The following is a 17,145-nucleotide window of genomic DNA, read 5'->3' as shown; positions in this document are numbered from 1 at the left end:
TATCTCTCAGCTATAAACTGGGGTCCCAGTTTATTACTGTATCATGCCAACTGGGAAAAATCCGACCCAAAGGACTTATTGGTTCTAAAACACCATCCCAGGGTCCAACGCTTAAAAATTCGTTCAGATTAATCCGACAATAGGATTCAATAGTCTGATGTCACGTCCGCCCAGCCACGAGCGGCTTAGTTTTAAACAAAGAAAATCGGTACTTTTTATTCTTCATGCTGGGTAGAACTTTTTCACATGTCATGTGATCAGAATGTATAAAAGTCAAAACACGATCCGATTTATAATGTTTTTCTCCTCTGGATACACTTTTATGCTGGTTGGATAAGTTGGGGAAGTGACGTCACGACTGTTGAACCGTATTGTCCATAAATTGTAACAATAACCGTTTATGATTACCACTCTGACTTTTGCAAGAAAATATTTATAAAGAACAGTATGTGACCCCTCGTCTCAAAACGGTATTATGGCGGGATGGACCAAATGCTAAAAGGTCAAATTATAGTTAAACTGGTCAAAAATAAGAAACGTTGGTATTTACTACTGTAAAATATGATAATCCTTCTCCTCTATAAAGCATATAAAGCCAAGTCTGATGATTCTGGCTACAAATTCCATTTTCAGCATCTTAATCATCCCGACTTAATACCGTTTTGAGACGAGGGGTCACAAATTTGGCCATAAAACCCTTCCTTTAAATATCGATCGATTTAAATGACCCTCATTTTGGCTTTAAAAAAAACCCCTAGACAGTAGAACGTTTAAATTTGCGATTTTAATCACGATAAAACTAGAGAATTTATAAGCGCAATATCCACTAAACATGCCCAAAGCGCTTTACAATGAGTCTGTAAGGCGATATTACATCAGAGACAACACTGTACTCTAGGTACTCATTTTACATCTGAGTACGATGAGAGAATGTGAGTAAAGAACTTTTTCCAAGGACTCAACTATGACCCGAGCGAGGCTCGAACCCAGGACCTTCCGATCCGAAAGCGACTGCCATACCACAAGACCACAGTCCATACAATTACATATGATGTGATATTAAACTTATTACAATACAAACCTCCACAGTGGCCGATTTTAATACAATTATACTGAGCAAAGTTCAATAATATTATAATATGCAAATAAATTCATCTTTTCATGATCTATTTACCTCGACATAATACCGCTTTGAGGCGTTGAGCCATATTTCATCACAATACTCAGAGCGGTAGCCTCAAAGGAGATGAGCCGGTTTTGTTCCTTGGGTATTGTTACCTTTCCACTCTGTGCCAGGTGGATGCAGGAGAGTTTTTTACTTTGATTTCGCCTGTTCGCCAAGAAGTGATTGATAAGTTGGGTCTTTTACTGTTAGATCTGTCGGAAAACAGATTGCTAGTGATAGCTTGCTATCTACAAGGTAGCAAGCAATTTATACTTTTTCTTTAACTCTCTCCTTGCCAGCCATTTTCAAGATTTTCCTCCAAACTTCATGCTCAACTCACACAAAATATAATTTTTATCACTCATACATAATAGCAGTAAAATTTTTGCGATACATAATTTCTTTAGCAAAACATGCTCTACAACACACTGTTCATTTTCTTTAAATTTTATGATGTACAAAATAAAGTTGAATAAGAAAAATATTCGTTGTATCGTAACGAATGTGACGATTTTCTTATGGTTGGTAAGGAGAGGGTTAATCCAACAGAATCGGATTAACTCCCGCTTCGTGGAATCTTTTGCATGAAAAATAACGTTTGTATTCACCCGGTGTTATATTTATTCACCCAACAAGTTTGGGAGTTGAACCTTATACCAAACTGGTACGGCACCCTTCGCCTAGTTGTGAGAGGAACGCTCTACAATCGACACTATCCACCACTAAAAAAAAAAATAAATAAAAAAATAGAATTTAAAAAAAATCGTTTTAAACATGATGTCAATTTTCGGTGCCTCTGGAGACCTCTTGAGGGTCAGAGATTAACACAAAACCACCACGAAAGTTTCTTGACCGGCTAGCTATTGAGCTGTGAACTCGTTTATCGATACAAACACGTAACACGCATAAAAATGAGTGTAGTAAAAGTTTACTCATGAAAATAAGAAAAGAATGTGTTTTGTCAGTGTAATGAACTGTTTTGCCATCAAAAGCAGCAGACAACGCCGTGTTCAAGTTAACAGGACCTGCATTCACGTCTGCCCTTGAAAAACGAGATAAGGTAGATACGCATGTTTATCTATTCGTGAAGATTTCGATGTACATACTTTAATACGCTTCGACATAACAATAACTGTTCTGTCAAAACAAAGTGATCTGAAGTTGAAGTGGAATAGACAGTATAATATAGTACTATTACAAATTCATGTTGCCTGATAGCTAAATTGATAGGGTGCCTGAATCATACACATACGGACCAAGTTTGATCCCCGTCGCTTAGGAGGTTTCTAATATTATAAGACTTGACGGAGACTAACATGCTTTTCAGTAACGAGTACTTCTCTAGTGTCGGTCTCACACTTCAGTGACTGGGATAAACTTCAATTCGGAAATTGGAAACTAATGTGATTTAAAGGGTTTGAGGTCTTGTGACCGGTAGGTAAAATTAATGGGTAAGGCCGGTAACAGCGTTCTCTCAGCCGTAAAAAAAATTGGAATAGAATCTTGCAGATGTTATGTCTCGTCCAAACCTTTGGGATGTCCCAGGTTTGAGAGTTTTTTCTTGCCATGATGAGGGCCATTTAAATCAATCGATAGTTGAAGGACGAGTTTTCTAGTCAAATTTATAAATACGCGTTTTTCCAGAGTACAGCAGTTCACTGTTTAATATCACAGGAGAAAATAAGAAGTTTTAAAACACCCAGGATATTGTTCTATGACAGGATTTCCCTCTGTATGTCACCTAAACATCTGACCAAAAAAATATTGTAGTTTTCTCTGAATTATAAAAATGCGACTTAGCAGGTTTTTAAAGTCACCTTCTCATATATGATATATAGTATTGCAATTCGTTCCACTATCCACGAATTGTAAATGGTTAAATATAAACAAATCCATATAAACACCCCATACTTATATTTGTAACATGAAGTACTTATAAACTGTAAGATCGAAAGTCATGGGAATTAACTTTTCCCTTCTCCAGCTGTAAAAATAGAACGAACATGTCTGTGACGTCAACATTCCATCCAGTCTTTGTATGACGTATGGAAAGAAATATCAAAGCAACTCAATTTATTATCATCAAATTCCTTGCGAATCTTCGCTAATGTCATTATAAACAGCCCATTATGAAAAATGGCGATTTTCTAATTCTGCCTTATTTTTTTTCTATTTGAGCACGGTTAGTGGATATTGAGATATAATATGCTCTTTTTTTTTGGTCTTTTTATTTTGCTTATTTACTTTTTTTAAACGATGAGTTTGATGTGCTCCTCTATATATTTTCCACCTCCTCTACCCCCTCCTTACCCTCCTCCCCCAATGGGATTGATAATATTTCGTATGGTTATGTATTATGATAGACTAATAACTTAATGCTTGGGGAGATAATTTGTTTATGGAACAACGGCATGGCATTCATAAATAGTTGTGATTTTAGGAGATTGCGCCAAGTCCGGGTTTGCCGCACCAATTTTGGTCACGAGCTACTCGGGGTGAGAAGAAGAAGTGACTTCGGTACTTTAGTGATATGGGGTATAATCTGTCAATACATGCAGAGTTATTATGACGTGTGTCGATAATCATCATATCTTGTCGCGCCAGTGAGTCAGCCAGTCCCGGGCAGTCTGGTTGCATTCCCTCAGGTCAGCATTGGTGCAGTGAGGTCCCAGCGAGCATTCAGACAGGATGTGGTCCATGGTCTGTCTGGGGTGACCGCATGGGCATTCAGTGCCCGGTGAGATTTTCCATTTAAAGAGGTTGGTGGCGGTGTTTCCCACCTTTGCTCTAGCTCTGTTCAACGCCACCCATTCTTTTCTATTGAGGTCTGTGCCTGCTGGGAGCTTTTCTGTTGGGGGCTGGAGGGCATCGTTTGCTGTCTTGTCCCATTCTACCCATTTGTCCAGGCGGAAGAGTGCTGAGTGGTCTGGGTGAAGGCTCTCTACTGTGAGGAAGCTTTTCCTTGATTTGAGCCTGCTTTTGGGGCAATTGTGGTCATGAAGGGGGTGTCTCTGGTCCATTTCCTGTTTGTATTTTTGTATTTGGGCATGAGTTTCCCTCCGGATGTGTGGTGGGGCTATTCCTGCTGCACGGTAGACCAGTGGTAATGGTGTTGCTCTCAGCTGGCCCGTTATGATCCGGCAGGCGTTGTTGAGCTCGGGGTCTAGCTTGGAGGCATGGCATGATCGGGCCCATACAGCTGAGCAGTATATATGGGGTATGGGGTATAATCTGTCAATACATGCAGAGTTATTATGACGTGTGTCGATAACAATGTGTCAATCGCGTGTACTTCAAATTATGTTACTCCGAAAAGTTTATTACCGATGTGTGTAACTCGTCGTTAGTTTGTATACAATTATCCCAAAGACTATACTATAGTACACTGTTTATTGTGACAACAATAATAGGATGACGAAACAATCCCGAGTTAATCTATCAATAAATATACTGTGGCGGCTAATGGACTCCTTTTTATTTAAAAGCTAACTCGACTACATTAATAAAATAAAGATGCGCTAAATAAGGCCCCCAGAATTTACTAGTTAATTTTAAAATAAGGAACAAATGACGAGTTGGTTTGATATGGGGTGAATATAGAAAGATGAAATTTAATGAAATAAATATTTTCTATAAATGAATAGTGATCTCAGTTACAAATGATAACATGACAATACAACGTAACTTCTGTGATCTTGAGGGTAATGTTGTATTGACTTGTGAAGCCCCTACTTCCAGACAGGGGATTCTTTCTCTAGATCCGGACACGACAATCTCAACAGTTTATGGCTGGCAAAGGTGAATGAAATACTGGAGTTTTCCACCAAGTCCCGATAGCAAGATATAAATCTTTAAAATTTAAGTGATATGAGGCAGGAGTGGAGTGGTTTGGCCGTCAGGGCATAGGTTATTGAGAGAAGTGAATGAGGAATATTAAATCAATCAGCTTTTATAATAAGCGGCTACGTGACGGAAGGTAGAAAGAAAAGTATTCACTAATTTGAAATGAATTCAAAGAGAAGGCTATTAAAGGAATACTAATCAAATATTAGACGATAAGGTTTTTCTAAGCCTACCGAAATATAACTGAGTGAGATGAACTCCGTTCTTACTAAAGTAAAACGTTAATTAAATAACTGTGAGTCATCGTTATGTGACAGACCCAAACCTGGGGCAAAATCCAGCATCTTTTTCAGCTTGTTCCAAAGAGTTTTGCTTAACGACGCATTGTAGTTTGTATTCTACTACAAGAGCCGACAAATCACAGGAGTCGAATATTCTACTTTTTACAATATTAATATATAACTTAAATTTAAAATATTTCAAAGCCTATGATTTCCAAGCCCTCAATCAAGAATGTAAAGTCTATGATTGTAACCCGTTGCAAATGCAAGTCGTCATTGGTGTCGGCTTTGATACCAGTAAGAGGAGACACTGGGTGGCTGCGAATCGGCTTCGGTCGAGGAGCTGCCTAAAAGCAAGTGCGCTTCATCAGTGGGGACTTTCCACCTGTCCAACATGTACCCGATGTGGGCAAGAACCCGAAACGGCAGAGCATCTAGTCGAACGGTGTGTCGTGACGATGCTATGTGGCGGGTTCGCGACGGTGCACGAATGCGGACCGGACTTTGCTGATTGGGTCGATCGTCATAACATAGTAGTGTGAGAACCATAAGAGGCTGCTGTCATTGGTGTCAAGAACTGTTCGTAGATTGGCGTGTGGTTAGAGGCACATTTAACTCTCTCAAGTTCACATGCATGGGAGATCAAAGACATTTGTTTGATTTCCAATGAAGGTAAACTCGAGAGAGTTGAAGGCCATACCTTATAGGTACAGTGAAGTCTTTGTTGATTGGCTTGTTCATTATTACAGTATGAGACATTCTAGGTACAGTGAAGTCTTTGTTGATTGCCTTGTTCATTATTACAGTATGAGACATTCTAGGTATAGCGAAGTCTTTGTTGATTGGCTTGTTCATTATTACAGTATGAGACATTCTAGGTACAGTGAAGTCTTTGTTGATTGGCTTGTTCATTATTACAGTATGAGACATTCTAGGTACAGTGAAGTCTTTGTTGATTGCCTTGTTCATTATTACAGTATGAGACATTCTAGGTACAGTGAAGTCTTTGTTGATTGCCTTGTTCATTATTACAGTATGAGACATTCTAGGTACAGTGAAGTCTTTGTTGATTGGCTTGTTCATTATTACAGTATGAGACATTCTAGGTACAGTGATGTATCTTGTTTGATTGGCTATGTTCATTATTACAGTATGAGACATTCTAGGTACAGTGAAGTCTTTGTTGATTGCCTTGTTCATATATTACAGTATGAGACATTCTAGGTACAGTGAAGTCTTTGTTGATTGCCTTGTTCATTATTACAGTATGAGACATTCTAGGTACAGTGAAGTCTTTGTTGATTGCCGTGTTCATTATTACAGTATGAGACATTCTAGGTACAGTGAAGTCTTTGTTGATTGCCTTGTTCATTATTACAGTATGAGACATTCTAGGTACAGTGAAGTCTTTGTTGATTGCCTTGTTCATTATTACAGTATGAGACATTCTAGGTATAGTGAAGTCTTTGTTGATTGCCTTGTTCATTATTACAGTATGAGACATTCTAGGTACAGTGAAGTCTTTGTTGATTGGCTTGTTCATTATTACAGTATGAGACATTCTAGGTATAGTGAAGTCTTTGTTGATTGCCTTGTTCATTATTACAGTATGAGACATTCAGGTACAGTGAAGTCTTTGTTGATTGCCTTGTTCATTATTACAGTATGAGACATTCTAGGTATAGTGAAGTCTTTGTTGATTGCCTTGTTCATTATTACAGTATGAGACATTCTAGGTACAGTGAAGTCTTTGTTGATTGCCTTGTTCATTATTACAGTATGAGACATTCTACGTACAGCGAAGTCTTTGTTGATTGCCTTGTTCATTATTACAGTATGAGACATTCTAGGTACAGTGAAGTCTTTGTTGATTGCCTTGTTCATTATTACAGTATGAGACATTCTAGGTACAGTGAAGTCTTTGTTGATTGCCGTGTTCATTATTACAGTATGAGACATTCTAGGTACAGTGAAGTCTTTGTTGATTGCCTTGTTCATTATTACAGTATGAGACATTCTAGGTACAGTGAAGTCTTTGTTGATTGCCTTGTTCATTATTACAGTATGAGACATTCTAGGTATAGTGAAGTCTTTGTTGATTGCCTTGTTCATTATTACAGTATGAGACATTCTAGGTACAGTGAAGTCTTTGTTGATTGGCTTGTTCATTATTACAGTATGAGACATTCTAGGTATAGTGAAGTCTTTGTTGATTGCCTTGTTCATTATTACAGTATGAGACATTCAGGTACAGTGAAGTCTTTGTTGATTGCCTTGTTCATTATTACAGTATGAGACATTCTAGGTATAGTGAAGTCTTTGTTGATTGCCTTGTTCATTATTACAGTATGAGACATTCTAGGTACAGTGAAGTCTTTGTTGATTGGCTTGTTCATTATTACAGTATGAGACATTCTAGTAAGCGAAGTCTTTGTTGATTGCCTTGTTCATTATTACAGTATGAGACATTCTAGGTATAGTGAAGTCTTTGTTGATTGCCTTGTTCATTATTACAGTATGAGACATTCTAGGTATAGTGAAGTCTTTGTTGATTGCCTTGTTCATTATTACAGTATGAGACATTCTAGGTATAGCGAAGTCTTTGTTGATTGCCTTGTTCATTATTACAGTATGAGACATTCTAGGTACAGTGAAGTCTTTGTTGATTGCTTGTTCATTATTACAGTATGAGACATTCTAGGTATAGCGAAGTCTTTGTTGATTGCCTTGTTCATTATTACAGTATGAGACATTCTAGGTACATAGCGAAGTCTTTGTTGATTGCCTTGTTCATTATTACAGTATGAGACATTCTAGGTATAGCGAAGTCTTTGTTGATTGCCTTGTTCATTATTACAGTATGAGACATTCTAGTAGGTTAATTAGAGAAGTCTTTAAGTTTGTTGATTGCCTTGTTCATTATTACAGTATGAGACATTCTAGGTATGAGAGTCTTTGTTGATTGCCTTGTTCATTATTACAGTATGAGACATTCTAGGTATAGCGAAGTCTTTGTTGATTGCCTTGTTCATTATTACAGTATGAGACATTCTAGGTACAGTGAAGTCTTTGTTGATTGCCTTGTTCATTATTACAGTATGAGACATTCTAGGTATAGCGAAGTCTTTGTTGATTGCCTTGTTCATTATTACAGTATGAGACATTCTAGGTACAGTGAAGTCTTTGTTGATTGCCTTGTTCATTATTACAGTATGAGACATTCTAGGTATAGTTGAAGTCTTTGTTGATAGCTTGTTCATTATTACAGTATGAGACATTCTAGGTACAGTGAAGTCTTTGTTGATTGCCTTGTTCATTATTACAGTATGAGACATTCTAGGTATCAGTGAAGTCTTTGTTGATTGCCTTGTTCATTATTACAGTATGAGACATTCTAGGTATAGTGAAGTCTTTGTTGATTGCCTTGTTCATTATTACAGTATGAGACATTCTAGGTACAGTGAAGTCTTTGTTGATTGCCTTGTTCATTATTACAGTATGAGACATTCTAGGTACAGTGAAGTCTTTGTTGATTGCCTTGTTCATTATTACAGTATGAGACATTCTAGGTAAGTGAAGTCTTTGTTGATTGCCTTGTTCATTATTACAGTATGAGACATTCTAGGTACAGTGAAGTCTTTGTTGATTGCCTTGTTCATTATTACAGTATGAGACATTCTAGGTACAGTGAAGTCTTTGTTGATTGCCTTGTTCATTATTACAGTATGAGACATTCTAGGTACTAGTGAAGTCTTTGTTGATTGCCTTGTTCATTATTACAGTATGAGACATTCTAGGTACAGTGAAGTCTTTGTTGATTGTGCCTTGTTCATTATTACAGTATGAGACATTCTAGGTATAGTGAAGTCTTTGTTGATTGCCTTGTTCATTATTACAGTATGAGACATTCTAGGTACAGTGAAGTCTTTGTTGATTGCCTTGTTCATTATTACAGTATGTACAACAATTTTAGATTAGATACAATCCGATAATAAGCAATAAATATTATTGCGGCGAATGACTCCTTTTTATATTAAAAGCTAACTCGAACTACATTCATAAAATAAAGATGCCTAAATAAGGCCCCTGAATTTCTAGTTAATTTTAAAATAAGGAACATATGACGAGTTGGTTGATATGGGTGAATATAAAAGATGAAATTTATAAATAAATATTTCCTATAATGAATAGTATCTCATTTACAATGATAAAAGAACAATACAACGAACTCTGTGATCTTGATGGGGGGGGTTAGGGGGGGGTGGGGGAGGGGGGGGTAATGTTGTATTGACTTTGAAGCCCCTACTCCAACAGGGTAATCTTCTCTAGATCCGGAACACACAATCTGCAACAGTTTATGCTGCAAAGTGAAGAAATACTGGATTTTTCCCACAAAGTTCCCGATAGCAAGATATAAATAATCTTAAATTTTAAGTGATATGAGGCATGAGTGTGTTTTGCCGTCACATAGGTTATGAGGAGAAGTGAATGGAATATTAAATCAATCAGCTTTTTATAATAAACGGCTACGTGACGAAGGTTAGAAAGAAAAGTATCACAAATTGAAAGAATTCAAAGAGCAGCTCTTAAAGGAATACTAATCAAATATTAGACGATAAGGTATTTCTAAGCTACCAAATAATAACTTGATGAGAAGAACCTCGAGCTTACTAAAGTAAAACGTTATTTAAATAACTGTATCATCGTTATTTGACAGACCCAATCCTGGGGCAAAATCCAAATCTTTTTCAGCTGTTCCAAAGAGTTTTGCTTAACGACGCATTGTAGTTTGTCTCTACTACAAGACCGACCAATCACAGGATCGAATATTCTACTTTTACACAATATAATATATAACTTAAATTTAGATTATTTCAAACCTATGGATGTCTAAGCCCTCAATCAAAATTGTAAAGTCTATGAATGTAACCCGTTCAAATGCAAGTCGTCATTGTTCGCTTTGATACCAGTAAGAGGATACACTGGTGGGCTGCAATCGCTCGGTCGAGGTGCTGCCTAAAAGCAAGTGCGCTCTCAGTGGGACTTATCCCCACCTGTCTATCCAACATGTACCCTATGTGGCACAACCCGAACGGCAGAGCATCTATCGAACGGTTGTCGTGACGATCTGGCGGGTTCGCACGTGCACGAATGCGGTACCGGACTTTTCTGATGTGGTCGATCGTCATAACATAGTAGTTGAGATAACCATAAGAGGCTGCTGTCAGTGTGTACAAGATCTGTTCGTAGATTGCGTGTGGGTAAGCAACATTTAACTCTCTCAAGTTCACTATGCAGGGAATCACAGACATTGTTTGATTTCCAATGAATGGAAACTCGAAGAGTTGAAGGCCATACCTTATAGGTACAGTGAAGTCTTTGTTGATTCCTTGTTCATTATACAGTTGAACAGTCTAGTATAGCGAAGTCTTTGTGATTGCCTTGTTCATTATTACAGTATGAACCATTCTAGATAGCGAAGTCATTGTTGATTGCTTGTTCATTATTACAGAAGACATTCTAGTACAGTGAAGTCTTGTTGATTGCCTTGTTCATTATCAGTATGAGACATTCTGTACAGTGAATCTTTGTTGATTGCCTTGTTCATTATTACAGTATGAACATTTAGTAAGTGAAGTCTTTTGATGCCTTGTTCATTATTACAGTATGAGACATTCTAGGTAAGTAAGTCTTTTTTGATTGCCTTGTTCATTATTAAGTATGACATTCTAGTAATGAGTCTTTGTTGATCTGTCATTATTACAGTAGAGACATTCTAGGTATGTGAAGTCTTTGTTGATTGCCTTGTTCATTATTACAGTATGAGACATTCTAGGTACGGAAGTCTTTGTTGATTGCCTTGTCATTATTACAGTATGAAATTCTAGTAAGTGAAGTCTTTGTTGTTCCTTGTTCTTATTACAGTATAATTCAGGTAAGTGAAGTCTTTGTTGATTGCCTTGTTCATTATTACAGTATGAGACATCTAGTAAGTGAAGTTTTGTTGATTGCCTTGTTCATTATACGTATGAGACATTTAGGTACAGTGAAGTCTTTGTTGATTGCTTGTTCATTATTACAGTATGAGACATTCTAGGTACAGTGAAGTCTTTGTTGATTGCCTTGTTCATTATTACAGTATGAGACATTCTAGGTACAGTGAAGTCTTTGTTGATTGGCTTGTTCATTATTACAGTATGAGACATTCTAGGTACAGTGAAGTCTTTGTTGATTGGCTTTTTCATTATTACAGTATGAGACATTTCTAGGTACAGTGAAGTCTTTGTTGATTGCCTTGTTCATTATTACAGTATGAGACATTCTAGGACAGTGAAGTCTTTGTTGATTGCCTTGTTCATTATTACAGTATGAGACATTCTAGGTACAGTGAAGTCTTTGTTGATTGGCTTGTTCATTATTACAGTATGAGACATCTAGGTACAGTGAAGTCTTTGTTGATTGCTTGTTCATTATTACAGTATGAGACATTCTAGGTACAGTGAAGTCTTTGTTGATTGCCTTGTTCATTATTACAGTATGAACATTCTAGGTACAGTGAAGTCTTTGTTGATTGCCTTGTTCATTATTACAGTATGAGACATTCTAGGTACAGTGAAGTCTTTGTTGATTGCCTTGTTCATTATTACAGTATGAGACATTCTAGTACAGTGAAGTCTTTGTTGATTGCCTTGTTCATTATTACAGTATGAGACATTCTAGGTACAGTGAAGTCTTTGTTGATTGCCTTGTTCATTATTACAGTATGAGACATTCTAGGTAAGTGAAGTCTTTGTTGATTGCCTTGTTCATTATTACAGTATGAGACATTCTAGGTACAGTGAAGTCTTTGTTGATTGCTTGTTCATTATTACAGTATGAGACATTCTAGGTATAGTGAAGTCTTTGTTGATTGCCTTGTTCATATTACAGTATGAGACATTCCAGGTACAGTGAAGTCTTTGTTGATTGCCTTGTTCATTATTACAGTATGAGACATTCTAGGATAAGTGAAGTCTTTGTTGATTGCCTTGTTCATTATTACAGTATGAGACATTCTAGTACAGTGAAGTCTTTGTTGATTGCCTTGTTCATTATTACAGTATGAGACATTCTAGTACAGGAAGTCTTTGTTGATTGCCTTGTTCATTATTACAGTATGAGACATTCTAGGTAAGTGAAGTCTTTGTTGATTGCCTTGTTCATTTATTACAGTATGAGACATTTCTAGGTAAGTGAAGTCTTTGTTGATTGCCGTGTTCATTATTACAGTATGAGACATTCTAGGTACAGTGAAGTCTTTGTTGATTGCCTTGTTCATTATTACAGTATGAGACATTCTAGGTACAGTGAAGTCTTTGTTGATTGCCTTGTTTCATTATTACAGTATGAGACATTCTAGGTATAGTGAAGTCTTTGTTGATTGCCTTGTTCATTATTACAGTATGAGACATTCTAGGTACAGTGAAGTCTTTGTTGATTGGCTTGTTCATTATTACAGTATGAGACATTCTAGGTTAGTGAAGTCTTTGTTGATTGCCTTGTTCATTATTACAGTATGAGACATTCCAGGTACAGTGAAGTCTTTGTTGATTGCCTTGTTCATTATTACAGTATGAGACATTCTAGGTATAGTGAAGTCTTTGTTGATTGCCTTGTTCATTATTACAGTATGAGACATTCTAGGTACAGTGAAGTCTTTGTTGATTGGCTTGTTCATTATTACAGTATGAGACATTCTAGTATCAGTCGAAGTCTTTGTTGATTGCCTTGTTCATTATTACAGTATGAGACATTCTAGGTACAGTGAAGTCTTTGTTGATTGCCTTGTTCATTATTACAGTATGAGACATTCTAGGTATAGTGAAGTCTTTGTTGATTGCCTTGTTCATTTATTACAGTATGAGACATTCTAGGTATAGGAAGTCTTTGTTGATTGCCTTGTTCATTATTACAGTATGAGACATTCTAGGTACAGTGAAGTCTTTGTTGATTGCCTTGTTCATTATTACAGTATGAGACATTCTAGGTATAGCGAAGTCTTTGTTGATTGGCTTGTTCATTATTACAGTATGAGACATTCTAGGTATAGCGAAGTCTTTGTTGATTGCCTTGTTCATTATTACAGTATGAGACATTCTAGGTACAGTGAAGTCTTTGTTGATTGCTTGTTCATTATTACAGTATGAGACATTCTAGGTATAGCGAAGTCTTTGTTGATTGCCTTGTTCATTATTACAGTATGAGACATTCTAGGTATAGTGAAGTCTTTGTTGATTGCCTTGTTCATTATTACAGTATGAGACATTCTAGGTATAGCGGAAGTCTTTGTTGATTGCCTTGTTCATTATTACAGTATGAGACATTCTTGGTACAGTGAAGTCTTTGTTGATTGCTTTGTTCATTATTACAGTATGAGACATTCTAGGTAAGCGAAGTCTTTGTTGATTGGCCTTGTTCATTATTACAGTATGAGACATTCTAGGTACAGTGAAGTCTTTGTTGATTGCTTTGTTCATTATTACAGTATGAGACATTCTAGGTATAGTGAAGTCTTTGTTGATTGCCTTGTTCATTATTACAGTATGAGACATTCTAGGTACAGTGAAGTCTTTGTTGATTGCCTTGTTCATTATTACAGTATGAGACATTCTAGGTATAGCGAAGTCTTTGTTGATTGCCTTGTTCATTATTACAGTATGAGACATTCTAGGTACAGTGAAGTCTTTGTTGATTGCCTTGTTCATTATTACAGTATGAGACATTCTAGGTACAGTGAAGTCTTTGTTGATTGCCTTGTTCATTATTACAGTATGAGACATTCTAGGTACAGTGAAGTCTTTGTTGATTGCCTTGTTCATTATTACAGTATGAGACATTCTAGGTATAGTGAAGTCTTTGTTGATTGCCTTGTTCATTATTACAGTATGAGACATTCTAGGTATAGTGAAGTCTTTGTTGATTGCCTTGTTCATTATTACAGTATGAGACAGTCTAGGTATAGTGAAGTCTTTGTTGATTGCCTTGTTCATTATTACAGTATGAGACATTCTAGGTACAGTGAAGTCTTTGTTGATTGCCTTGTTCATTATTACAGTATGAGACATTCTAGGTACAGTGAAGTCTTTGTTGATTGAGACATTCTAGGTACAGTGAAGTCTTTGTTGATTGCCTTGTTCATTATTACAGTATGAGACATTCTAGGTATAGCGAAGTCTTTGTTGATTGCCTTGTTCATTATTACAGTATGAGACATTCTAGGTACAGTGAAGTCTTTGTTGATTGCCTTGTTCATTATTACAGTATGAGACATTCTAGGTACAGTGAAGTCTTTGTTGATTGCCTTGTTCATTATTACAGTATGTGACATTATAGGTACAGTGAAGTCTTTGTTGATTGCCTTGTTCATTATTACAGTATGAGACATTCTAGGTACAGTGAAGTCTTTGTTGATTGCCTTGTTCATTATTACAGTATGAGACATTCTAGGTACAGTGAAGTCTTTGTTGATTGCCTTGTTCATTATTACAGTATGAGACATTCTAGGTATAGTGAAGTCTTTGTTGATTGCCTTGTTCATTATTACAGTATGAGACATTCTAGGTATAGTGAAGTCTTTGTTGATTGCCTTGTTCATTATTAGAGTATGAGACCTTCTAGGTACAGTGAAGTCTTTGTTGATTGCCTTGTTCATTATTACAGTATGAGACATTCTAGGTACAGTGAAGTCTTTGTTGATTGCCTTGTTCATTATTACAGTATGAGACATTCTAGGTATAGCGAAGTCTTTGTTGATTGCCTTGTTCATTATTACAGTATGAGACATTCTAGGTACAGTGAAGTCTTTGTTGATTGCCTTGTTCATTATTACAGTATGAGACATTCTAGGTACAGTGAAGTCTTTGTTGATTGCCTTGTTCATTATTACAGTATGAGACATTCTAGGTACAGTGAAGTCTTTGTTGATTGGCTTGTTCATTATTACAGTATGAGACATTCTAGGTACAGTGAAGTCTTTGTTGATTGCCTTGTTCATTATTACAGTATGAGACATTCTAGGTACAGTGAAGTCTTTGTTGATTGCCTTGTTCATTATTACAGTATGAGACATTCTAGGTACAGCGAAGTCTTTGTTGATTGCCTTGTTCATTATTACAGTATGAGACATTCTAGGTACAGTGAAGTCTTTGTTGATTGCCTTGTTCATTATTACAGTATGAGACATTCTAGGTACAGTGAAGTCTTTGTTGATTGCCTTGTTCATTATTACAGTATGAGACATTCTAGGTACAGTGAAGTCTTTGTTGATTGCCTTGTTCATTATTACAGTATGAGACATTCTAGGCATAGCGAAGTCTTTGTTGATTGCCTTGTTCATTATTACAGTATGAGACATTCTAGGTATAGCGAAGTCTTTGTTGATTGCCTTGTTCATTATTACAGTATGAGACATTCTAGGTATAGCGAAGTCTTTGTTGATTGCCTTGTAAATAGAATCACATGAATGACCTTCTGGATGAATGGAGTTTGGTTGATTGACTTGTTAAGTATTAGTCCGTTTGAGAAATTCTAGGTGCAGTGAGTTCCATGTTAATTGGCTTGTGATTATAAGAACATTTAAGGCTATCTGGTTATAGTGAAGTCATTTTCATTTTCGCCTTACGTTCTGAAGTAAATGCCAAAATGTTTTTTTTTCTCTTTGTATTCACTAATTGATAACACTGAGGATTAAATGGAACCCAAAATGGATTTCTTTCCAAAATTCATCTCACCCATCGTTCGTTATAACTGTCCTTGGAATATGAGTAAACGTTGACATCAGTGCCAAACAATACGACGTCGGATTGATAGACCAAAGATGAAAAATCGTATGACACACTGGCAGATACAGCAGATAGAAAATACAAGATATTTAAACCACCACTCCCTCCCCCCTACTTCAAACACTAGTAACCAGGAGGTTTGAAGTCCAATTCTCAGTCGAGGCAGCCAATATTATGGGATGTTATTTTTTCTTGTATTGTTCTCTCTGGTATGCCTGGCACGTTTCATATATACCTTTTCTGATTTGTATCTTATATCAGCGCTTACTGTCTACATTACTTGAGAAATATAAGAATAAATATTAGGCCTGTCATTGATGTGTGTGGATGGCTTGAACAGAGACGATAACTGGTTTGACTCCTTCAATATCGGACGGCTATGTGGTCGAGTGGTATGACACTCGCTTTTGGATCGGGAGATCCTGGGTTCGAGCCTCCCTCGGCGCATAGTTGAGTCCTTGGAAAAAGGTCTTTACTCACATTCTCTTACCGTACCCAGGGGTAAAATGAGTAAATGGCCGTTAATATTATCGTCCCTGTCAGTAAAAAAAAATGTAATATTACTTAACAGGCGTCATGTCTCTTTCAGGATATATGTTGCGTTGCTCATGGACCCTTTGTAAAGCGCTTTTACCACATTTAGTGTATATTGAGCTATATAAAAAAGCAAAAAAAAAAATAAAAATCTCACTCATGTGTCTTTCTCGACGCCTCATGAACACTGTAAGGGCGTAAGCAGAGATTGGACGCCGAATCGACGCGGAATCGCCTTTAAGGCTTCTTTTTAATGATGGCAAAGTTTGTTCACTAATGTCAATATGAGGCATGTTGGACTGGGGTCGTCACGGAGTCGTCTCGCTGGCGTTGACGACGTATCAAAATGAATAAATGTGGCTGGCTAATACAAGAACAAATACCTGAATGACGTCAACTTCGTTCTATCTATAGGGAATGAGATTAGCGTCACCCATAGTCTGTGACGTCACTGGCGGAAAAGTTATTAGAGAGAGAACGTCATGTTGGTTGTGCGCATGCG

At 36.8% G+C, this 17,145-nt stretch overlaps 1 protein-coding gene across 1 annotated transcript in view; it reads left to right on the top strand.

The window, feature by feature from the left end:
* The window catches only part of LOC144971547 (little elongation complex subunit 2-like), a 107,906-nt gene that overhangs the window by 90,316 nt on the left and 445 nt on the right, over window positions 1-17,145 (top strand). The window lies entirely within an intron of this gene.

Source organism: Berghia stephanieae, chromosome 4 (genome assembly GCF_034508935.2).
Source record: "Berghia stephanieae isolate SIO BIC M18660-M18661 chromosome 4, UCSD_Bste_1.3, whole genome shotgun sequence".
Lineage (NCBI taxonomy): Eukaryota > Metazoa > Mollusca > Gastropoda > Nudibranchia > Aeolidiidae > Berghia > Berghia stephanieae.
The sequence above is the reverse complement of the archived record's forward strand: the minus strand, read 5'-3'. Positions and strand labels throughout refer to the sequence as shown.